Here is a 25,333-nt window from a genome sequence, read left to right on the forward strand (position 1 = left end):
CTGTACTTATTTCTATACATGTAACCAGTAATTGTGACACAATCTTAGCATTTGTGGGCAAATGTTAAGTGGTTGGTGGCCTGGGAAGATTCAGACCTCCTGGTGGGGTGGAGGTGGCTGCATTTTTAGCCAAACTCACAGTGTGGTTAATTGCTGTAAGGATTTAAACTCCACCGCCTGACTCAATGTTCATGGCAGAGTATGGAGCACTGTCTTCATTTAGCACCTGAGTTGGAGACTCTGTCACTTGCTTTCAGAAATGTGGATAGTCTTTGTTATTTATGTGCCTCCAATGAATTGTGAAGCTTAATGAACTATCAAGAGCTTTTTAGATAGATGTTCATTTATAGTAGCATGTGTCCAGTTCTCTATATTTTACACACATATTCATATACATTGTGAGTAATTCATATGCAGCTATGATCCAAGACTCAGAAATAGAAAAGTATAAAATATTTACTATATGTGTCAAATAAAATGCCACTCAACACATCTTATGACACCCTAAACTCCCAACCCTTACACTTCTAACAATTATCACCTTTTGAGATAACTGATTTACTTAGTGTGATAATGGACTTGCTATGATTGGCACATATAAAAAGCAAAAGGTCAAACTAAACACCAAAAAACAAACAACCCAATTAAAAAATGGGCAGAGCACATGAATAGATATCTCTCCAGAGAGGATATATGAGTACCGATGGCCAATAGACATATGAAAAGATGCTCAACTTCACTGATCATCAGAGAAATGCAAATAACAACCACAATGAGATAACACCTCACTCCTGTCAGAATGGCCATCATCAATAAATCAACAAACAACAAGCGTTGGTAAGGATGCTGAAAAAAGGGAACCCTCATGCACTGCTGGTGGGATTGTGAATTGGTGCAGTCACTATGGAAAACGGTACGGAGGTTACTCAAAAAATTAAAAATAGAACTACCTTATAATCCAGCAATTCCACTCCTGGGTATTTAACCAAACAAATCCAAAACACTAATTCAAAAAAACATATGCACCCCTATGTTTATTGCAGTGCTGACTGTTGCTAGTCAGGAGAGGTGTTGGGGGATGGGAGAAGTGAAGGGATTAGAAAGTTCAAATTGGTAATCACAAAATAGTCATGGGGATGTGAAATACAGTATGGGGAATATAATCAATAATGTTGTAAAGATTATGTAAAATGGGCACTGGACTTATCAAGGGGATCACTTCATAGATTGTGTAGATGCTGGACCACTGTGCTCTACACCTGAAGCTGAAGTAGAATAATATTGAATGTCAAATATAACATATATATATATATCATATAACATATGCTATATATTATATGATATATATGTATGTGTGTGTGTATATATACATATATACTTTAATGGGATGTAAAGTACAGCATAGGGAATATAGTCAATGTTCTTGTAATAGTTATATATGATGTCAGAGGGGTAGTAGACTTGGGGGTATCACTTTGTGAGGGGTGTAAATGGTGTTTTGTACACCTTAAAGTAATATAAAAACAAATTTAAAAAATGAAATACTATGCAGTTGTAAAGAAAAAAATAATGAAGTTTATTTTGTCTGATAAAAGAAAAAAAAAAAAAAAAGCAAAAGGTCAGAGAAGCATTACCAGAGATAAAGCTTGGCAGCTATAGTACTTTCTATATACTGACCTGTGGCTTTTTAAAACAAGATTCTGGTTTGTTTGTTTTTTTCCTTTAAGTTTGAGAAAACAATGAACGGTTGTAGGGAATTTGCAAATTGACAGCTGTTTTTCTCTATGAAGAAAAATTAAAACATATACTTTATAACACTTTCTGTATTAAAAGATTTGCATTCAACACAGATTGTTAAAATACGAAAAGGTGCTCAACATCGTTAGTCATCAGGAAATGCAAGTGCAAACCTCAATGAGATACCACTAAACCTTCACCAGAATAGTTCAGATTAAAATGACTGGTAATGCCAAGTGCTGGCAAGGATTTAGAGTAATTGGAACTCTTTTTTTTTTTTTTTTTTTTTTTTTTTTTTGGTGAACACACAATGGGATTTATAGATGATGTATTACAGAATTGTACACCCGAAATCTATATAACTTTACTAACAATTGTCACCCCGATAAACTTTAATTTAAAAACAAAAACAACAACAACAACAACAAAAACGTCTATTTTAATCCTTACAACAGCCCTATAAGGAAGGTATTGCTATTATCCCTATTTCATAGGTAGGGAAATTACACCACAGAAAGATTTAGCAACTTGCTCCAGGTCACACAGTAAATATGCGTCAGAGCTGGGATTCAGAGAGTAATTGGAACTCTTGCACATTGCTGGTTGGAAGTAAATTGGTAAAATCACATTGGAAAACTGTTTAATAGAAACTGGTAAAGCTAAAGAACAATATCCTAGGATCCAGTAACTCCATTCCTGGCTATATACACAACAGAAATGTGTGCACACGTGTACCAAAATGCATGCACAAAAATGATGTTCTCAGACAAAACCTGGGAACAAAAATTTCCATCCAAAGGTGAATAGATAAATACATGTGATATAGTCATACAACAGGATATATTCATACAATGGGATATAACTCAGTAATAAAAAGAATAAGGTACTGATGTATGCAACTACATGGATGAAATTCACAGAGGTAATACTGAGCAAAAGAAGGCCAAATACAAAAGAGGGAAAACTGTATAATTGCTTTTATATCAAGTTAACACGTTGCGTACGGCAGGGTTTAAATCCCTCATACCCCTCTGTTCCGGCAGGTTTTTAAAAGAAACTACTTTAAAATGCACTCTTCTCTTTAAAGCGTAAATGCTTCTATGTCATTTATTATTTTTCTATGGAATTTATTAGGATTTACTCACCTATGATGTTAGTAATCCCTCCTGGTGTGATACTGCAGAAAGCAGCTTTCTTTGTTATTAACGAAACACAAATAATTCAATAAAATGTGCAAAGTAAAAAGAGTCAACAGTAAAAACGAGAATTCTCGTTATCCGTCCTTAACGCATGGCTCAGAAAAAAAACGAAGATTCTCGTGATCCATACGCAACGTGTTAAAAAACACGTCCAAATTTGGGAGACTATTACTACCCTCTTTCCCCGACAATAAGACCTAGTTGGACAATCAGCTCTAATGTATCTTTTGGAGCAAAAATTAATACAAGACTCAGTATTATATTATATTATATTATATTATATTATATTATATTATATTATATTATATTATTAAAGACTGGGTCTTATAGTAAAATAAGACTAGGTCTTATATTACTTTTTGCTCCAAAAGACGCATTAGAACTCATTGTTTGGCTAGGTTTTATTTTTGGGAAAACATGGTAACTAGGAGAGGGCACAAGGAAGTTTCCTGGAGTGCTGGCTATGTTCTGTATCTTGATGTCTGTACTGGTTTCATGGGTGTAAAAATTTATCAAGTCTTTATACTTAAGATCTGTTTAATTAACTAAAACCGTATCTTTCAAATCAGAAATAAAAAGACTATGCATCCAAATTGTCAAAATGGTCTGCTGAATTGACACTCTGGACAGGTTGATTTCAAAGTGTGTAAATTTGTTACCAGAGAACAAAAGCTTTCCTAAGTCACCAGGTCATACAACTGGAGGTGCTACATGGGCAATATATTTTCAATGCTGTGTCCAGGAGAAAGATATGCTTAAATGTAGATTTAGTAACATCTCTTTTTATTATAAAATGACACTTGGAAGTAGTAATAATTCATGACCCATATGTTGAGTTCAATAGTCATATAATTCATAATTTTCCATTCTATTTTTTAATTCTTTCTTTAAAAAAAGGTTTTTTGTTAGTTTCAGGTGTACAAAGCAACGTAATACTTAGACATTTACACCCCTCACAAAGTGATACCCCCTCAATCTACTACCCCTCTGACATCGTATATAGCTGTTATAATACTATTGACTATATTCCCTATGTTGTACTTTACATCGTGTGGCAAACAATATTGACATACTTATTCTACTTTTTTGTCTATTTGTCTTTCTCAATCTGACTTATTTCACTTAGCATAACATTCTGAAGGTTCATCCATGTTGTTGCAAATGGTAAGATTTCATTCTTTTTATGGTTGAGTAGTACTCCATTGTATAAATGTACCACAGCTTCTTATCCAATCATTTATTGGTGGGCATTTTGATGGGCTATTGTGAATAGCACTGCAATAAACATAGGGGTGCATGTATTTTTTAGGGTTGAGAATTAACATTTTGGATTTCTTTGAACAGATACCTAGGAGTAGAATTGCTGGGTCATAAGGTAGTTTCATTTTCAATTTTTTTAAGTACCTCCATACTGTTTTCCATAGTGGCTGCACCAATATGCAATCCCAACAAATAACTTTCCATTCTTAAACATACAAGTTGACAACTTAAAAACAATTAACAGTCTATATATATCTCTTGTTGCCATCATAACTTATACAACTCTTAGAAAGCAATCTTTTAAGGAACTGCTAGATTTATTCATTACTGGAAGAACTCCGCTTAATAAAAGATTCAGCATTTTTTCCTTAGATTCTGAAAAATAAATGTCTTATGTCAAAATATATATATTTTAAATTAATTTTACTGGGTAAGAGTGTGTTTTTTCCAGGACCCATCAGCTCCAAGTCAAGTTGTTGTCCTTCAATCTAGTTGTGGAGGGCGCAGCTCAGCTCCATGTCCAGGCACCATTTTCAATCTAGTTGCAGGGGGCGCAGCCCACCATCCCATGTGGGAATTGAACCGGCAACCTTGTTGTTAAGAGCACACGCTCTAACCAACTGAGTCAACCGGCAGCCCCTCAAAATATTTTTCAGGTAGATTTTTTCCGCCACATGTACTCTATCATTGTTTCCAAGAATTATATGCAAGCCCAGAAATAAAGGTACAGCCCCCATTTCCAAACCATATACTGGATGGAACTATTTTCTACCTGAAATGGACTATCCCACAAAGGCACACAAAATAGGAGGGTGATCTTGACCCCAAGAAGATTCCAGCCACCAAGACATCTGCTGAGGTGTAGCATTTTGCTCTTGCTAAAGTTTGGCATGGTTCTCTGTGAGCAGTTGTCCCAGATACAAAATCACACAGGGGAATAATTCCCCAGGGATGAAGCTGAAGTCACAGGTTTTATTTGTCTTTGGAAACCTCAAGATGCTTTTTCAGCACTGCCTTTCTGATCACTGAAATGGAACAAACCCTTGTTTCCTGGGGTTAATTTTTACAGAAGAGGATCTTCTTGAATATAATTTTTCTTTCAACAAGTATATGTCCCTTACATAGTACCCTTGACATATTATTAAATGTGTCACCTGTCCAAATTAAAACATACTATTATAAGCCAGGTGTTATTCTCAGCATTGCAATGGCTGAAACAAGGTAGAATACAGATGATGTTTCATGTCTGCAGAAGTGGTAGAGGCAGAAAATGAATTAGATTCCTTTAAGATGAACATTTATGGGTCAGCAGATTTATTCAGAGTTACTTAACAAGGAGTTAATACTTCATTAGCAATTAACTCTGATCTGTCTCAGTAAGACATTCTTCAGTCATTTATTTCAGCATAAGAAGTCACTGCAGAAGAAATGCAATTACTGACTATGTAAGAGGGAAATAAATATTGAGGCAAAACTAAGACTTTTCACAGAATTATGGATATTACATTTGATTCTAAGCTTCATTTAATCAAAGCATTTGGCTATTATACTTTTTGAGAAAGTTTATGGTCAGGAAAAGTGAAACAATTAAACACTAAAGCTAACATTTTTGCCAAGTTTGTAGCAATGATTTAAATATAATCCCTTGGCACTACTGTACAAAGAATATAGAAGATGCTGGTTGCTCAACTGATTTTTGACACAGAAACACAAGCAATAAAAAGGAGAAAAAAAATTACCTTTTCAACAAATAATGCTAAAGCAACTGTACATTGAGAGGCAAATACATAAAATGAACTTCAGCCTAAATCTCATACCATATACTAAAATGAACTCAAAATGGATCACAGATTTAAATATGAAAGCTAAAACTTTTGGAAGAAAACAAAGGAGAAAATGCTTGAGAGCCAGGGCTAGGCAAAAAGTTCCTAAACTTGACATGGTTAGATTTGACAATCCATTAAAAGCACAATCCATTAAAGGAAATACTGATAACTAAGGCTTCATCAAATTTAGAAACTTTGGTTTTGTAAAACACTATACTAAATGGATGAAACCACAAGCTACAGAATGGAAGAAAACAACTGTGACCAAATCATATATTTGCACAGAAGAGAACTATTAAATATATTAAAACTCTCAAGCTCAGCAGTAAAAAAACAACAATCAAAAAAGAATCAATCTGGGGCAGCCAGATGGCTCAGTTGCTTAGAGAGCGAGCTCTCAACACCAGTGTTGCTGGTTTAATTCCTACATGGGATGGTGGGCTGTGCCCCCTACAACTAAAGATTGAAAACGGCGACTGGACTTGGAGCTGAGCTGCGCCCTCCACAACTAGATTGAAGGACTACGACTTGGAGCTGATGGGCCCTGGAGAAACACACTGTTCCCCAGTATTCCCCAATAAAAAATTTTAAAATATCAATCTGATTAGAAAATACTAAAAGACACTAAGATACATTTCACTGAAGAAGATAGAGGGAAAACAAGCACACGAAAATATGTTCAACATCATTAGATGGTATGAGACTGCAAATTAAAACTACAACGAAATACCACTATACCCCTATCAGAATGGTTACAATTAACAACTGGCAACAAAAATGCTGGTGAAGATGTGGAGAAACTAGGTGGAAATGCAAAATGACACAGCCTCTCTGGAAACAATATGTCAGCTTCTTATAAAGCTAAATATACAACTACTGAACAATGAAGCATTTGTACTCTTGGACATTCATTTTAGATCAATAAAGATTTTTTTTTCACATAAAAACATGTACAAGAAAGTTCATAGTAGCTTTATTTATAATAGTCCAAATTGGAAACAACCCGGATGTCCCTCAACAGGACAATGGTTACACAAACTATGGACACCACTCAACAATAAAAAGGAATGAACTGTTGATACACACAGCAGTTTGGATGAATCTCCAGAAAGTTGTTCTCAGTGAGAAAAGGCATATACTGTATGATTCAATTTATATAACATTCTCAAAGTGATACAATTGTAGAAATGGAGAAAAGACGAATGGTTGTCAGAGTTTGAGGGGGTAAAAATGAGAATGAACTATGCTTCGCCATTTAAAGGACAGCATCATTGTGATGATAGAACTGTTCTGAATCTGACTGTATCAATGTCAACATACTGGTTATGATATTGTGCTATAATTTTGTAAGATGTTACCACTGGGGAAACTAGGCAAAAGGTATACGGAATCTCACTTCTTCATTTTTACCACTACATGTGAATCTAAAATTGCCTTAAAAATTTTCAAAACAGTCATTAAAACAAGAATAAAAAAAAATATTTAAAATGTGTTTATAACAGAAATTGTAGGCATACATATTATGAATGTGTAATACCGACATTACCTTGGCTAAAAATACCACAATCTCCACTAAAAAGCAGTTCTCTCAAGATATATAAATAGGGCACTAAATTGGTATTTTTTCTCTCTGTATCTGGTTATATAGTTCATCATCTCACCCTAACTTGGTTTGACCTTGGCCTGGTAAAATGTAGAGGCAAGGAACCTTCTATATCTCTTACCCATCTACCAGTATTTTTGTGTTTCCTATTTAAACAGATCCAGAAGAAAATCCATCTGGGAAGCTCATTCAGAGTAAAAAATTAGTGCCTGAAGTTTGAGTATAGAGGAGAAATCTGTCAGAAAGATCCAGGTATAACATGACAGTCAAGGATGAAGAAAACAGACAGACACCCCCATGCCCACCCCCGAGATGTGAACAAGCCACTGGAATAGTATTGGTAAGCAAGACACATCATAGAATCTATAGTTTGTCTCACTCTGTACATTTGCCTTGTTTCTCTACCTGAAGCTAAGCCTTATTGATGTTTTTCGTCATACACTGATGCATACAATACCATCTCACAGCTCCAAAACGTACCTAACTGAATAGCTGATACCAAAATAAATGTTCCTGTCCCAATGCCAAATTCCTAGAGAATGAATCTGATGGTTTTTCCAAGGTCAGTTCCTTGTTCTTTATCCAATTGACTGTGGGGTCATGCAGGAAGATGAACATGGATATTGGAGGCTCAGGTCTAGAGTCCAATGATATTTACCTTTTAAAAGCTATGATGCACAAGATAAACAAATGGGTAAGGAGAGAATCATAGGCAACAATGAGGCAGATAACTTTAGATGAACTCTCTCTTGGTGTCTGAAAAATACCACTGCCTCGTTTATACACGGAGTGGGGATGGGCTCATCTATCCGTTATGTGGATGTCAGAAGTTTCTGTGTCAGTATTAGGGGATGACAGTGATCCATCAGCTTCTGTTAGTATCTCCCTCATACTCCCTTCACACTCACTGTCTATTACCTGACAATCATGTCCCACTACAAATTTCTGCCTAAGGGCTGTCTTTCATGCATGTGTAAGTTAATGATTTTAGAAAGTTAATGCTCCTAGGGAGCAGTCCTTAGCAATGACAGATAGGAACTGGAGGATAAATACCAGATGCAGTTTGCCTCTGCAAAAGGAGGGGAATAACTGAGGCATGTTCTATCCCAGCTTCCACAGATCCCCAGCAAAAGTGAGCCACAGTGGCTCACAGCACCAGTCATCCAATAACACATATTTTCTTTGGCTTCTTCCCCTTCCTATTTCATGTCTCATTCTCCCAGTGGTGCTTCCAGCGATCAACTACCAAACAAACTACATGTTCTCAAATTCCCGTCTAAGGGTTTTCTTCTTTGGGATGCAATTATAAGACAGGGTCATAGGACATCAATTGCCAAATGGTCCATCTTCAGGGCTAGCATGATGGAGCAGAATGAGAGGGGCCAGTAACTGGCAAAGGTAAGAGAGAAAGGCAGGAGCAATGAGAAAACTTCAAGTCTAACATGGATCCAGCTGAGTCAGGGCACAGAGGGTGAAAACTGCTTACACACAGAAGGAATATTTGATCTACACAGGGAATAAAAAAGAATCATTGGAGAAGAGAAGAGGGCTCAAAGTCCTTACTCAGGCACAGAGCAAAATCAGTAACAGACAAACAGTTAAGACTCATCACCTTGGAATCTTAGCAGATGGGAACACAACGGCAGCAGGACCCTGCTGACTGCCTGGAGACATAGGATTCCCCATCTGTGGTCAGTGACCTGAATGAGGTGTATTAGGGAACCTTCTCAGCCGAGATCCAGGGGAGTGAATGAATCCATTAATATATACAGGGTGCCAAAAAAATGTATACACATTTAAGAAAGGGAAAAACTGTATTAAGATTGTAATTCTCAATATATACCGATAACAAAAGATGAATACAAGTCATGTGTACACATTATTTTTGGCACCCCCAGTAGTTTTAGTTCATTTGACCAATTGCTGATCTATATAAGCATAAGGATGCCTTACCCACAAACTAGATTATTGGCTGTTTTGCTTTAGATTAATAAAGTGCTTCCTATAGTAGAAAAGAAATGTCTCCTTGTAGAAATAATTTTCAAATAAGGTCATCAGTTTAAAATCTCCATAAAACACAATATTTTAAGTCTCCACAACAGTTTTACTCAGGAACATGTTCATTTGTAAGCAAAGATATAAAGATCCAACAATTTAATATTCAGTGAGAATATGTTAATTCTGGCAGAAAAGGGCATAAGAAATTACTTAACTAATCTTAAAATGTAGAGACCAAGACTCTTCTCAGTGACAGCTGATGAGGAGGAACCAGTTCCAATATCTTTAACTAGTTAACTGAATTGAGAAGTTTTACATATTTTAAATGTTAAAAATCTCTGGAACAGAGCAAAAATATATTCAGTAATTGATTATAATCTATACATGTCAATCTCTGGAAACTCCATAACCATTTGCACTTAAAAGTGGTTGGGTTTCCTTTATTATTTAATTTAGCAAAACTCTAATGGGATGTGTAGTTAAAATGAACCTAGAGACACCAGTAAAAATGGCATTCTATGTTCCCTCTTTGATGTATTCCCTTCTGCTCTACAAACTTGGCAATGATGAATAAATTGTAAAAACAAAGAATCAAAGACACTTAGATAAGATAAACATCTTCACAGACCACAGACAAAACAAAAAGCTGGAATTGTAAATAGGGCTGAAGATCCATATTTCAAAGCAGGCAGTGGGGGATATAAGTTCACCTCCTTTGGGAAAAGGACTAGAAGGCTTCCATGTGAAATGGAAAAATAGATATAGACTCCCAATACTTAAATCCAGGGACTATGAGTCATAAAAGTAGGGTGAAAAATACTGACAACTAGTGCCTGGGGCTACAACTTACATGGGGCTGCCAAGGCAATGTAAGCCTGAGGATAGGACATAGCCTCAGGACAGGGCAGCCTGAGGCTCACTACCAATTCTGCATATCCTTCATATCCCTACCAACGGAGAGGCCCAAGCCTTCATTATGAGAACTGCTTCCCAATCGATGGCCCCAGGACATTCTTAGAAGTAGCCTCATAACTTTTTAGGGAGGAAGGAGCCCAGAGAGAGAAAGAGAAAAAAAATGCAAGGCAAAAAATATTTTCCCCTTAGATAAGCCTGTGATTTATGATTCTAAAATTCATGAAGAAACCTAATGCTAAGGAAGAGTCAAGGTAACAAACACCAGAATAGGAGTTATTTTCTGATGATGTAAATGTTATAGAATAAACGAATGTTTTAAAATAAGCAAGATTGAGATACTCAAAGGCATGAGGACATAACATTCATAAAAAGAGCAAGAAAATATTAAATGAGAAGTTGCATACATAAAATAAGGCAGATATGAAAAAGAATCAAATTGAAATATGGGAAGCAAAAATATAATAAGAATAATATGAGTAAGATAAACTCTAAACACCACTGAAGAGATTATTACTGATTAATAGCGCTGAATGCTTCACCTACCACACAGCAAAAAGATAAAAAGAGAAAATACATGCAGGAGCAGTTAAAATTCCCACAAGATCTATTGAAGATCCTTTACACTGAAATTTCATTAATCTCTTTGGAAACATGTTCCAGCATACAGAGAATACAGGCAATGGTAAGGAAAGAATATCTGATAAGATATTTGTTGAGAATTGTTTGACATTGAAGAGAGACATAAATATTCAAATTAACAGTACACTTTGAATAGCAAGCAGAATAACAATAAAATAATAACAGCATAATATATCTATAGTAGACATATCTAGAGACATTTTTAGGAAATCAAAAATAAAAGAAAAAAATTTAAAGTTAGAATAAAGCAAAGTCAGTTTATCTAAGTGTTAATGGCAATTTGACAAACTGTGTATTTCTCATTATCAACAAGAAAAGACAGAAAATGAGCTAAAAGTTTCAACAGGCTGAGAGGAAAAAAATAATTATGAACCCAGAACTTTATACCCAGCAAAGTGTAATCCAAAAGTTAGGGCAAAATGAAGACATTTTTTAAAAAGAAAAAGACTAAATGCAGAGATCCAAGATGGCAGAGTAGATAAACACTGTGTCTGTTTCCTTCTGTGAACACACCAAAATTACAACTAAATTATAGAACAAGCAACCTGGAGAACCGTCTGAAGTCTGGCTGAACAGAAGTTTTATAACTAAGCACATAAAGAAGAAGCCTGGTAGGAGAGGTGGAGACATGAAACAGGCTGGCCCCAAACCTCTGTGTGGAGGTTGAGAATCAGGAGGGATATCTCAGCCACAGAGGTTCTCCCTGGAGGAGAGAGGGACCCCAGCTCCACACCAGGCTCCCCAGCCCAGAGTACTGGTGCTGGGAAGATGAACGCCACAACATCTGGCTGTGAAACACAGAGGGGATTCCGACCATCTGGGTGGGACCAAAGGCTACGGGAAACCCAGATATCCTCTTAAAACAGGCTGTGCACACACTCTCACTCCCAGGCATTCAACCTGGGTTCCAGCAGAGGGATGGTGACTGGGGGAGGGGGGGGAGCATCAGAGGCATATGGGGGTAGGGCAGACTGAAGTGTGTGGCTTTGAGGCGAGGGCTGGAAGACAGTTGCCATCTTCCCTGTGTTGACCCCTTCCCCTTCCCCTCAACACAACCAAATCAGAATCTGATTGGTCTACTGAGTTCCACTGAGATCCTGCCCCACCCAACTCCCCCAACACCTGAGGCACGTTCTTGCAAGCAGGCAGCCCCACCCACATTGCACTCTTTCTTACAAAACTATGGGAGTCTGTGAGCCCCAGGTAGGCGGGGACTGGCCTCAGTGTGCTCTGAGACTTTTGGTGAATAGCTCCAGGCTCAGGACTGGCATCAAAACTGAATCTACATTAACCTGGTGACCACAACTCTTCCACTTCAGTGACTCCCTGACATGCTGCCTCACCCAACTGGCATACTGTACAAGGTTTTATTAGTAGCTGAACCTTAAGGAAGCCAGCAGGTGGCGGCAGGCTTCAGGGTATCTGGAGTTTTGCAGAGCTACCCCAGGCCTGGTACTGGTGGCAGCCATCCTTAGTTCACAGTGTGGCCTCTCCCACGTGCCTCCAACTTTAGCACAGGCAGCGAACAATCATGATCACTTTGTAGCTCATAGCAGGTAGACATCCCTGGCCGGTCCCAGTCAGTAGGTGACCTGGGCCTGCAGCAGAGCCCTTTTCAAGAGGCCCCAGAACCAACTACTTGGATGTTGGATTCAGATCACAGCAGAGCCCAATTAGCCCCCCAAGTGGCACACACAAAGGGCAGTCTCAACAGGCACCACAACTCACAGGGGCAAGTCCCATTCAGTGGGCAAAGCCCCTGCACAACAGCCCTTAAGCTGTGGACATGGCCTAACTCGACAGCCAATCAGACTGAAAAAAGAAAAACTGCCAAAGGAACATTTCAAAGTCCTGATCTAATTTTAAGTATTTTCCAATATTAAAATAATAGACAAGTGATGGAGGAGCAGAGAGCATTTGACACAATGACATTGCCCCTTATGTCTTCTTCACACCTCTAGTGCCTTGTGACTTAAGTCCACAAGCCCTGTGGGGTCAGATATTTGTTGATATCTGGGCTATGCTGGGGACATTTCAGACAGATAAATCCAAAATTTTAAATTAGGGAAAATATAAAGCCCAAATATTCTAAAACAAATAAAGATTGAGAGTTATTTGCTATGTGATTCTAATAATGGATAGAACTTAGGGAGAGCATTTGAGAATAATTATTAACTAGAATAGGTTGTACTTCAAATGCCTACCAGTGTAGAGAGGAATCCAGAATTATCCTCCAAGTCCAAAAGAAGTTTCCACCTTTTTTTTGAAATTATGGTATCAATTTACCTCACTCCCTTACTGCCAGATACTATTTTCATTGAAGTTAGCTAAATTTCCCCACGTCAGTCATCTCAATGGACTATTCTGGTATTCAAGAATGACCCTTGCATGTTACAGCAAAAGAAGTAAAACAAAAATAAAAATAAAAATTGTATATTGAATGTGAAGCAATGGTGTGTAACTGTTTCTTCATCTTCTTGATGTATAGTTTGAATTTTCAAAGTATTCATGTAATAAAATCACTTTTACAAGACATACATCACAACCAATTAACCTACCCTAACATCCTCTGGTCGCCTCAAAGCAACGTGACTGAAAATGGATTCATCATCACTTGTCTATATAATAATTACTGCCTGGTAAATGCATAGAAGGATTCATTGGTGTCAGATCAAAATGCAAAGACGATCATTGCTGATGAAAACAATCAGAATTTATTACTCTCCTGGCTTGTGCCTCGAAAGCCAGGAATGTCACTCAAGAGACACGTTTGCGAAGTCTCACCAAGTTAAAAGCAAGACAGGATACAGCACAGAAAGAAAAAAGATTTTCCCAAATTAAGATTCTGAAGGTCATGATTTGAATGCATAGGAAGAGAACTATAAAGTCTCTTTTGGGATTGGTCATTGCACTGGTTTACATCACAAAAGCGTGGGCACAGAGGTCATACATTTACATTAGCAGAGATAATCATATTCCACTTGCACGGCCCACGGCAAGTTTATGGGCCAAGACTTTGTTTCAATTGGCTCTGTAAACCAGCACCATACCCCTTGTGTCATGCTGGGCACATAACGATCACCAAGAATAATTTTTGAGTAAATGAATGCACATAGATTATACAGAACAAAGGAGCCGTAACTGTGCATGAGCCTCAGAACTGTTTGCCTCTGTGAATGATTATTTCCGTGTTCAGCATAGTGCTGTGCTTTTTCATGTCAACACTTTATCTCCAGGAGATTTGCTACTTTGCAATGGGTCTTTACATGGTTTATAACTGATTCTTTGTCTTCAATTTATTTTCAAACTCTTTTCTCTCTGGACCCATATATAAATCCACTACAAAAAGGCCTTTTACATGAAAATGATGTCAAATACCAAGAGAGTGTCCCCTGAGAACACACCTTCTAGTCCACTGGATTAAGGCTAGAATTTCACTGTTTCTATCTCTTTGCTTCAATTTCCACCTTGTTTCTGTTTTAGTCAAAGATGTTCAAGCTTCTTCCTCTTTCTCTCACATGTTCATATAGAAAATTAAATTAAATACCCACTGTTCATCCTTTTCTCTAGGCAGTTTCTCTATCAAAGGGCTGCTTAAGCAACCCAACAAATGTTTTAGGGTACAGAGGTTAAATACAGGTATAACGGATGCTTTTGGGTTTGATAAGCATTACTGATACATCAATCGTTCTTAATTAGATCTCTAATAATCATATCATCCCTGTGCATGATAAGAAGATGCGCCCCTCTCCTTCATGTGTCATCTCTCCTTCTAAAGGAACATGGATGTGCTGGGAGCAGATGACTGTGATGTAAAGTAACAATGAAAACTGGAGGAGGATGTCAGAAGAAGAAATCAAATCAAGAGCCAGGTAGAATATGGAGGTGTCAGTCACAAGAGACCATTCAGAGGGAAGAATGGGAGAGGTCTGACACGAAAAAAAAAAAGAAGGCATAGAGAACTGGCAGTTGGATGAAAGGGCTCATTCTCAGAGAATTACCTGAACCACTGAGGTCGAGCTGTGGGCTCATTTCATGCTGTGATTGTAGCTCAGCAGCATGGCACACAAGCTGGGGAAGCCTGGCATTCATTCGCCACTCTCCCTGCACCTCCCCAGGTCATGGTCACGACCAGCGCTGGCAAAGTTCCTCTTACCCTCTCTAATGCATCCAAACTCGTTATTTTTTTGTGCTCAAACGAAGTCTCTCCTCGGGAAACCTGCACTTCTACAAAGGCTCTCTTGTCTGTAGGTGTCTGCCCAAGTTAGCGCTCTCCAGCTGTTCCCCTACGGGGCCAAGAGGGGTTCACAGACTCCTGCTGGTTCCACAGCACATATCAAGGTCTGTCTGCTTATTACATGATACACAGATGGGCAAGACTCTCCTTGGGTCCCTTGGTGTATGGTTCTGGATCCCACAATTCCCTCTGAGGCACTTTTGTTCCTGGATGGATACCGAATTTTCATTGTTAAAACGGGGTACAAAAAAGAGGGACATCTTATGCCGCCTGAAGCTGACATCAGTCCGCAGTTCCTATTTTAAATTTGTTGGGGCTTGACCCTCCTTTGAAGACTCAAATAAGTACTGTAAAATAATTTCAATCTAAAATGGAAATGCAGGGCGGGAAATGCAGAATCTCACGCATGTGCCCTCAGAGAAACGGAAGTGAGGGACTGATTTCCATAAAGAACTCATTTGCAGAAGACCCAGACTTAGGAAGTCTGCCAACAATCTGACCAATGAACATAGGCTAAGAATCTCTCCCCATCCTCAAGCCAATGAACTTCCTGCTTGGACTCTGACCAGACTTCCCCCTCTTTGGGCTCTTTACCTATAAATACAGCTGGCCCCAAACCCACCACAGACTCACTGTAGCTTGCTACAGCTTGCTGCTTCCAAACCACAAGTCCTCTGCTACTCCCAAATAAACTTAATTTCAGATAATTTGAGCCTGCCTCAGTTTACCTCTTTATTTACGTTGACAGTAGACTTACACTCCCTTGCAGAAAGTTTTTATTTTAAGCAGTAGGCATGTGACGAAATTAAACGCAAATGGAGTGAATCTCAGGATTTTTGTAGGAAATGCTAGGGGGAAAAAGGAATGCTTTCATAAATTATTCATGCTTTTTTTGTCTCTGTATTTTATAATGTTTTGACATCATAAAAATCTTGCTGGCTGGAGAGTGACTCCCCCTCTCCAACGCCAGCCCTTTCTTAGAGATAGCAAAGTGGTCTAGCCAAGAGGCTGTTCTTCATATACAAATCAACCAATCCTGAGTCTATAACCCCAACAACCTCATCTGATTCACACACAAGCCAATATTTCCTCTGCCCTAAATGATCCCAGCACCTGGGACCAAATAACTAGAGACCACCCTAATAGCCCCAATCCTGCTGTAATTATTCAAACTAGCCAGTCCTAAACTATTTTTTCTGCTTTGCCTAGATTTACCCACAAAAACTCTAATGAAGGATCTAGACTAGACTTTCCTCTTGCTCCTGTCTTTTGCCACCTGACCAAAACCTGGAGCTTCCTCTGCGGCCCTGTACGGCATGCATTGACTCCCTTTCTGGGATCCTTGAGTATAATAAGTTTTTTCCTTTCAAGCCTTGTTCCTGTTTCCTCCTGGGACTACACTCACTTTACCATGCCACATTCAAGATTTACATTCAAGATTTACATTTACAATGTATCCATCTACTTGACACTGAGGGGATGGAACAGGTGTAGTAAAATGCCCCGTGAAGGAGGATACTGGATCTGCTGGGCAAACATGTGTAATGTTGCAATGGGGCTTACACATAGCTAGAGATGAAAAGAAACTCAGTCTTGATCATTGTTTTTATTTGAAATCTAACCATGACTGGAACTGCTTCTTGAGTTTACAGTAACGTGAGCCAAAAATCTACTTTGTTACTTAATAAAGTCTGGTTTGGGTCTGTTGCCAATTGTAACAGAAACAAATCTACCGAATTCCAGAATTAGTACCAATATATGGAGTGCTGAATGTGATAGATCCTAAATTATTCAATTAACTGAGTAGAAGTTAGGTGGAAACCATGAGAAACTCATATTTTGGCTTTGGGATTTGGTAATTTCTTTTTAAAAATGTAGTAATACAGTAGGTTAACATGTTGACTGTTTTATTTGGGACTAAAACCATTTCAATGAGGCTGCAGCATCTGAGGCTTAGAAGTAAAACCTTGGATGCATCTTGGAAAATGTTGCCATTTTAAAAAAAACAATTTCACCTAGGATGTACAATAAAGATTCAAGTTATGACAGATATATATATATATATATATATATATATATATATACACCGTATACACAGTGTAAATCTTTAATTGTCACTTGTTTGAGCCCAAGCCTGCCAGATTACATTCTCCTGGATATCTCACCAGAAATTATGTGAATAAACTCTAGAAGAACAAAACACAAAATCACTAACTGCTTCTCTTTATTAATGGTATGAAAACTTGATAACTCACCTGACTCAAAAACATAGAGGCCGGTTTGACTATACTACATTAGTCTGCATGTTCACTTGGTGTCTCGTATCAGTACAGCTTCTTCAGTCCCAAGCTCCCCTCTGGATGATGCCTCATTGTCTATAGCCTCTAATGACCTATAAGATGAAAGTTCTAGCTTTATTTAGTGCCCTTTTCATACACTGGTAATAATCTCATGCCATAGCTACATCAAACTTCCTTAATGCACAAGTTGCTTCAATTGCTCTCCTGTTCAAACATCTTTAATATCCCCCCACAGCCAACACCATCAGAAATCAAACGTGTACATTATAGTCTGCCAATTGAGCTTTTGCATGATATGACTGCAATTGAACTAAATTATCTCCTACTACTCTCCCATATAGATACCCAAATAGAAATATTCACGTTTGGACATAATCACCCCATAATTTTCCTGCGATTGTGTATGCTGTTCCTTCTGTCTCAAATGTGTCCCTTTTTATCAATCTCTTATCCTTCAACGTTTAATTCATGTTTTATCTCCTCTAGGAAGCCTATTCCATTTCTATCCCAACTATCAATGGCAATTTAATGTTGGTTATCATATTCTAATTTGCAACTAATGTTATTTTCTATTTTACCACTCAACCTATAAATATCTATTGGATAAAGACTATAAGAGCTATGCCTTTAGATCTGCTTCCCAATTTCAAGTTAATGTTTTAGAATTTAAACTAGTTGTTTTCATAATATTTTATAGGCATATTTAAGTAAACTAGGCTCTTGGCAACTTCAAAAATAAGTTAGAACATAATCAGTTTCGTGCGCGCACGCACATTTATATGTAAATGTGTCATAAGCAGATTCTGAATGTCAATTCCAAAAGTGAAGTTACATATAGTGCTTTGAACAATGGAAATATTACCATACATGATTACTAAGTGCATAGCAAATGCAGTGTCGAAGAAGATAAAAATGATTTGTATCAAAACTTCGAAATTAGATTATTCAAAAGAGGCTTCATTACTAAGATGAGACTTGAAAAATGAGTAGGCTTTAATTGGCAGAGGAGAAATTACATAAAAACTCAGGTGAAAAGCAAGAGGCATGAGCAAAAAGTGCAAGAATGAAAATAAATGATTATAGTGATTTTGGAAAGGAATAGGAGGAACCTTTGTCTGCTGACAACAGAAACTGAGTATATAGGAGGAGCCAGTGGTAAATAATGTTGGATGAATAGTGTGAGAAAAAGTTTTAGAAGGCTCTGAAAAACGCTAGAGAGATTTGGATGTGATGTGATAATAATTGGTTATGCTTGTAAAAAGATATAATTTACAAAGAACAATATATATATTTTTTTCCATTTAAACTTCCATTTGTGACAGGCACTCTGTACAATGGATGAGGAACTAAAACCAGAGCAGTTAAGAATCTTCTGAAAATCACACAGCTAATAAAATGTAGGACACCTGACTTACTAGTCAGGTTCTTTTTGCATCTATACCATGTCATCTTCTGCACTTTTAGGCGAAAGACTGAAATCACTAGCATTTTAGAAAGAGTATTCTGTGTGTATTAGTGATAAGTCTGTTGGAAATACTCAGTCTACAATGTAGAGGCCAAAGACATTCTCTATGTCTGAAACACAACAGAGGTTAATGGGGCAAGGGAGTGAACACGAGGACATTAGAGTTTGCATGAATAAGATTTTTATGAGGAGTATCATTTGAAAACAAGAAATAGTTGCTTGTAATGGTGACTTTAATGATGATAACAAAGCAACATTCCTCTGCATATCACACTTAGAATCTGTAACTACATTTCCTTTCTGGAATAGTGATTAACATCAAAAGGATACACCCTACCCTGTTAAGAAAGCAGATATTAGCACCTGGGAGAGGAAGGCATTACTGAAAAAACATAAACTCCGATTTCAGTATGGATTCAATATAGCATTGATTTAAAAAGGGGGGGGGGGTATTCCAGAAAAGATTTATCAGACTTTTGCTGGAGTAAAATGCATTTCTCTATTTTGGAAAAGACAAATGAATTCTTCTGCAAGACACTGAATCAAATGTGGGTAATGAGCAGATGGAATATGAAGCGAGAAGAGAAGTGGGACAGGGTGCTCTGGGGATCATAAATGAGTAAACTTTTGCACCGCAATAACATTGCTACCACTGACAAAACACAACGTATCAGGGGACTGAAGTGCCAGTCCTATATTGACAGTCCCTGTCAGAGAGTTATAAAATGGGTTAAATAAAAAAAACTAAACAAGATAAAAAGATGATATTTTAATGCCTCTAAAATCAGTTTATTTGCTGGGTAATTTTGGTTGCTTTTTTACTTGTTAATTTAATTTTCTAAAAATGACAATAGATGTTTCAAGAATAAAATCAATGAGTAGTCAAATGATTATAGGGAATCAGGAATTCGAAGTTACTATTAGAAGCCAATTTGTAAAAAGAAAGAACATAATAACAGGGGTGCATGGTGTGCTTGTGTTCAGATCAATAGTTTTAATTTCTTATTTAAACAGACAGGAATTGCATAAAATACCAGTAATTAAAACTTTCTGAGAATATTATCAAAAGTGACAGCCATAATAAGGTCACTTCTGATACATTTTAGTAGACAGAAGAAGAATCACAGTTGGAAAAACCGCCGGCAATTTTGAGATCCTGCTCTTTAAAGTGTTAACACTGATGTGAAATTCTATGGATTAACTACTTTTCAGCTGCTATGCACCAAGTGAAATGCACCAATATGCATTTAAAGCATATTGCACAATTTCACTCAAAATGAATCCAATTTATCATAGCTTGTCTTAGTTGCTTCTTCTGACTGAAATGAGTAGAAACAATGCTGATATGTAGTAGTATGAAGAAAGATAAGTTTCAACATTTGATACCAACATGTCAAAAGTCATCAATAACGACAATCTCTGAATGAATTCACGTACTTTTTTTTTTTTTTTCTGGGTCCTGAAGTGCAAGCTAAGATAATCAGTTTCATGATCACATTTTTAAATCCTAGATACCAGACATAGGCAATTTAAAAAGTCAGACCCTAAAAATGGTGAATCACTGATTTCTGACATGGCATTTGTACTGTCTGAAGCAAGATAAACACTATCTCTAAAGGGCTAATAACATTTTGTTATTTTGAGGCATAATCTCTGATCCACATTTCAGAAATCAATACCAGCATATAAGGATATAAGGATAAATTGTAGGATACAGTTCCTAACCTAGTATCTTATAAAGGTTTTTTTGTTTTGTTTTTTATGAACTACATTTGTGAGGAAGATGAGTACATTCAGAAACCGCTACTGACAAAACTAGTACTAGCTTATGTCTGAATAGTATAGTTGTGGGGAACGCTGTGATGTGCACCCAGATACCTCTTCAGTGAAGGACTTAATGCCCTAGCTGCTGAAAGTGCTGTGGAAAGAATGCCTTTGGCTGTCAGTCCCATAGGAATTGCGTCAACTGCAGAAATCCACTCTCTAAGGTTGCATTCATTTCCAGATTGATCTACATTAAATATCAGGTAGGTATAGGTATGTAAACTCCTGGCCATGTCAGCCCTACCCCAGATAACTCTAAAGGTATATTCTAGCAGCAGAGATGCTCATGGGTCAAAGGTGCCTTCGGGGCTACACTGCAGCCTAACGTCTCCCTCTGTCCAATCCTGCTTCTTTCCCTTTCCTTCTTTCCTTCCATGTATGTTGAGTCTAAAGATACTCCTTACTAAACTCCTCCATGGTAAACTCCATCTCAGTGTCTGCTTTCCACGGAACTCAACTCACAGCAGTTGTCATTAAAAAATAAATCTTATCTTCCTCAAAAGTTAGCTAATTACCTTGATAACTCAAGCAGAAATTGAAACACAATTTTCTTTCTTCTACAGGTGCAAAATGCAATTATTTGGTTAGAAGTTTAAACCCAAGGTTAAATTGAGAGTATGATTCATTGAAGGCATTGAGATGAAAAAATAATCTGATGCTCTGGATGATTCATAATTTTAGCAGATATTGAAAAAGCAGAGGAATCACTTGTTGGGATGTATTTATTTTGTTATGTGTTGAGATATACTACCTTAGTAAAATTATTAAAGTAATTGGCTTTATAAAAAAGTCATGCCCCTTAAAAGTTCTTAACTTGTATATTAGTTTTCTATTGCTGTGTAACAAATTACTATCAATTTACCAGCTTAAACCAACCTACATATATTATCTCACAGTTTATGTCGATTAAGTGTCCAAATATGAGTATGTCTTACCTGGGTTCTCTGCTCAGGGTTTCACAGAACTGAAATCAAAGTGTTGTCTGGAATGTAGTCTCATCTGGAAATGTGACTAGGGAGGAATCCATTTCCGAACTTATTCGGGTTGTTGGCAGAATTCAGTTCCATGTGGTTGTGTCATGCAAGGCGTCCGGCACGGTCTCTAGTCCTGCTCCCCACATAAAAGAACGCAGGACATGGTGAGGCCAAAATGGAACACCCATGGAGCCATAGATGGGGGAGTCATACTACTATATTCTTGGGGCGGCACTATAGTCTCACTGGAGGCTGGATCCACACTGTCCGCAACCCGCCATCCTAACTGCAATCTGCGCTTGCCAGCTCAGCAACCATCCTCTTGCTAGCCCCCATTTTTCTGCCAGCGTAGCCACAGCAGTTATATTAGTGGCCAATGGCTCACTGGTTACAGCTGACGGCCAACTAGCCACAGCTGATGGTCATCCAATCACAGTTGATGGCCATTTACTACTCGAGCCAGTATCTTTCCACGTGAGGCCGAGAGCCTGGAAACTGCACTCCTGGCTCTGTCCCCACAGGTTGGAAGACAGAATCCCCATTTTCTTACTGACTGTCAGCTGGGGACCACTCTCAGCTGCTAGATTGCCCTAGGTCTTTGCCATGCGGCCATCTCCATAGTCAGCTCACAACATGGTATTTGCTTCTTTAAGAGCAGAAGACTCTCTCTCATTTTGAATCTCTTTTGCTCTGAATTCCTCTCTTCATGAAAGACTTGGATCCTCTTTTGAAAGGCTCCCCTAATTAAGTCAAGCTCAGTCAGAATAACCTCACTTTGATTAACTCAAAGACAGTTTCTTAGGAACCTTGATTACAATAGCAAAATCTCTTCACCTGTGGGGGCCAGCCCGGTGGCTCAGGTAGTTGGAGCTCCATGCTCCTAATTCCAAAGGCTGCCGGTTTGATTCCCACATGGGCCAGTAAGCTCTCAACCACAAGGTTGCCAGTTCAATTCCTCGACTCCCGCAAGGGATGGTGGGCAGCGCCCCCTGCAACTAAGATTGAACACGGCACCTTGAGCTGAGCTGCCGTTGAGCTCCCGGATGGCTCAATTGGTTGGAGCGCGTCCTCTCAACCATAAGGTTGCCAGTTTGACTCCCGCAAGGGATGGTGGGCTGCCGCCCCCTCCAACTAACAATGGCAACTGGACCTGGAGCTGAACTGCGCCCTCCACAACTAAGACTGAAAGGACAACAACTTGACTTGGAAAAAAAAAAATCTCTTCACCTGTGTGACACCAGGTAACCCAATCAGAGAGAGAAATTTCATCATATTTACAAGTCCTGCACACACACTCAAGGGGAAGGAATTATAGAAAGCATGTGTACATGGGGGGGATGGGGAATTTCAGAGTCCGATATAAGACTTCTGTCTATCACATATTGGTTTTGTGTTTATAAACATATTTTCAGATAAATTAAATAACTGTATATTTCTACTTGTTTCAACTCATGCTTTAGAGCTTTGCAAGGTACTTAACATATATTTTATCTGGTGTGTGTGTGTGTGTGTGTGTGTGTGTGTGTGTATGTGAATTATCCAAAAATAGAAGAAAACACGAAACTAGGGGAGTGGTGTAATGTCCTTTCATTATCATAGAAGTCACAGGTTCACCTAGATTATTTAAGAGAGGGAAATTTGTTTCACTAAGTGTCTATTGATTAAAGTTCCCAGACGTAATGATATTACATGTTAAATCACAGATTTTAATTTTAGGTACAAATAATTCATAGAAAAGATAACCCAGAAGTTACAGTTTATAACCCTGTAAGTCAATGACCATTTGTGTATATAATCTACTAGGTTGGTACAAAAGTAACTGCGGTTCAAAAGGTTAAAAATAATTGCAAAACCCGCAATTACTTTTGCACCAACCTAACAGCAATTTTATACATTCCTTTATTATATTACATAGCTCCTTAATTTCTCTTTTAAATTAGTCTCTACATTGTACTTGTTCCCTCATTAATAAATTAATCTTTGACCTCATATATTTGTATGAAAGTCATCCCAACTGTAAGTATTTATTTAAATGGTTATAAGATCCAGCTATTAATATTTACCTGATACTTGGGATTTTTTTTTACATTCTTGCTGCCAGAGTCAATTTAAGTTTGAACATTATCAGTGGTAGGGATCTCCCTATTTCCCTATGCTTCCTTTCAATTTTGAATTGACGGAAAGTTCTTCCTATGAGGGATTATTGCATGCTTTTCAAACCACGCTTACATATATATAATGTAAGATCATATTCATTCTGGCAGCCTATAGAATGTACTAAATGAATATTCTTGAATCAATCACTAAATTAATGAAATGAAAGAATTGTTATTTGAGGTGAAGATTTTTAAAGAACAATATTACACGGCAGGCATGTACAAGTTCTATGAAGAGATTATTTGAAAGGTTAGAAGTCTGGTTCAATTGGCTTAATTGGCAGTCATCCCTTCCCCAAAACCATGTGCTCTGCAGGAAACTATTAACAGAAATACATTCACAATTATTTTATTGTTCCACAGATCTTTTCCCCAGTATTTTTCTATTCTTCAGATTGTGTAATTTCTAATGCTCTGTCTTTAAATTCACAGATTCTTTCCTCTGCCATCTTTATCGCCAATCTGCGATTGAGCTCACTCAATGATATTTTAAATTTCATGTATTGTATTTTTCAGTTCTAAAATTTCCATTTAATTCTGTTTTAGAGTTTAAGTTTTTTTACTGATAATTTATATTTTTCTTTTCATTTCAAATATGTTCACCATTACTCCATTGAACATGGCTATAATAGACTGCTTTAAGTCTTTGTCTGATAATCCCATTACCATCTGTGTCATCTCAGGGCTGGCATCTGCTGATGGTCTTTTCCCTTAAATTGAATCAGATTTTCCTAGTTCTTTGTATACTGAGTAAGTCTGGATTGTATCTTGGATATTTTTAATACTGTGCTGTGAGGCTCTGGGGCCTGTTAATATTTTGGGGAGAATGTTGCTTTTGTGTGTTTGTTTTAGTTGGAAATCAACCCAGTCAGTTTCAGAATGCAAGTTCTGTCTCACTTTCTGTGTATGGTGGTTCCAATGTCAGTTAAGTTTTCTAAGCTCTTTTATGTGGTTTGGGTCTGACTACCACAGTTGCTACCGATACTCAGAGGCCAGTCTGGTTTTAAGACAGTTGTTTATATGGTAAATTTCTTGAAGCCTTTGGGCACATTTCTTTGGGTCTGTGCTGCTCGTTAGCAGCTTAAGAGTCAGGCTGGAATTTTATGTTGCTTCATATATAGGGTTAAGAGATGTTTTTTTTCAGATCTCTTCTGTGGGATTTCTCCCCCACAGTCCAACTCTCCAATGCCTCTGACTGGA

This window comes from Rhinolophus sinicus, chromosome X (assembly GCF_036562045.2).
Source record: "Rhinolophus sinicus isolate RSC01 chromosome X, ASM3656204v1, whole genome shotgun sequence".
In the NCBI taxonomy this organism is placed as follows: domain Eukaryota; kingdom Metazoa; phylum Chordata; class Mammalia; order Chiroptera; family Rhinolophidae; genus Rhinolophus; species Rhinolophus sinicus.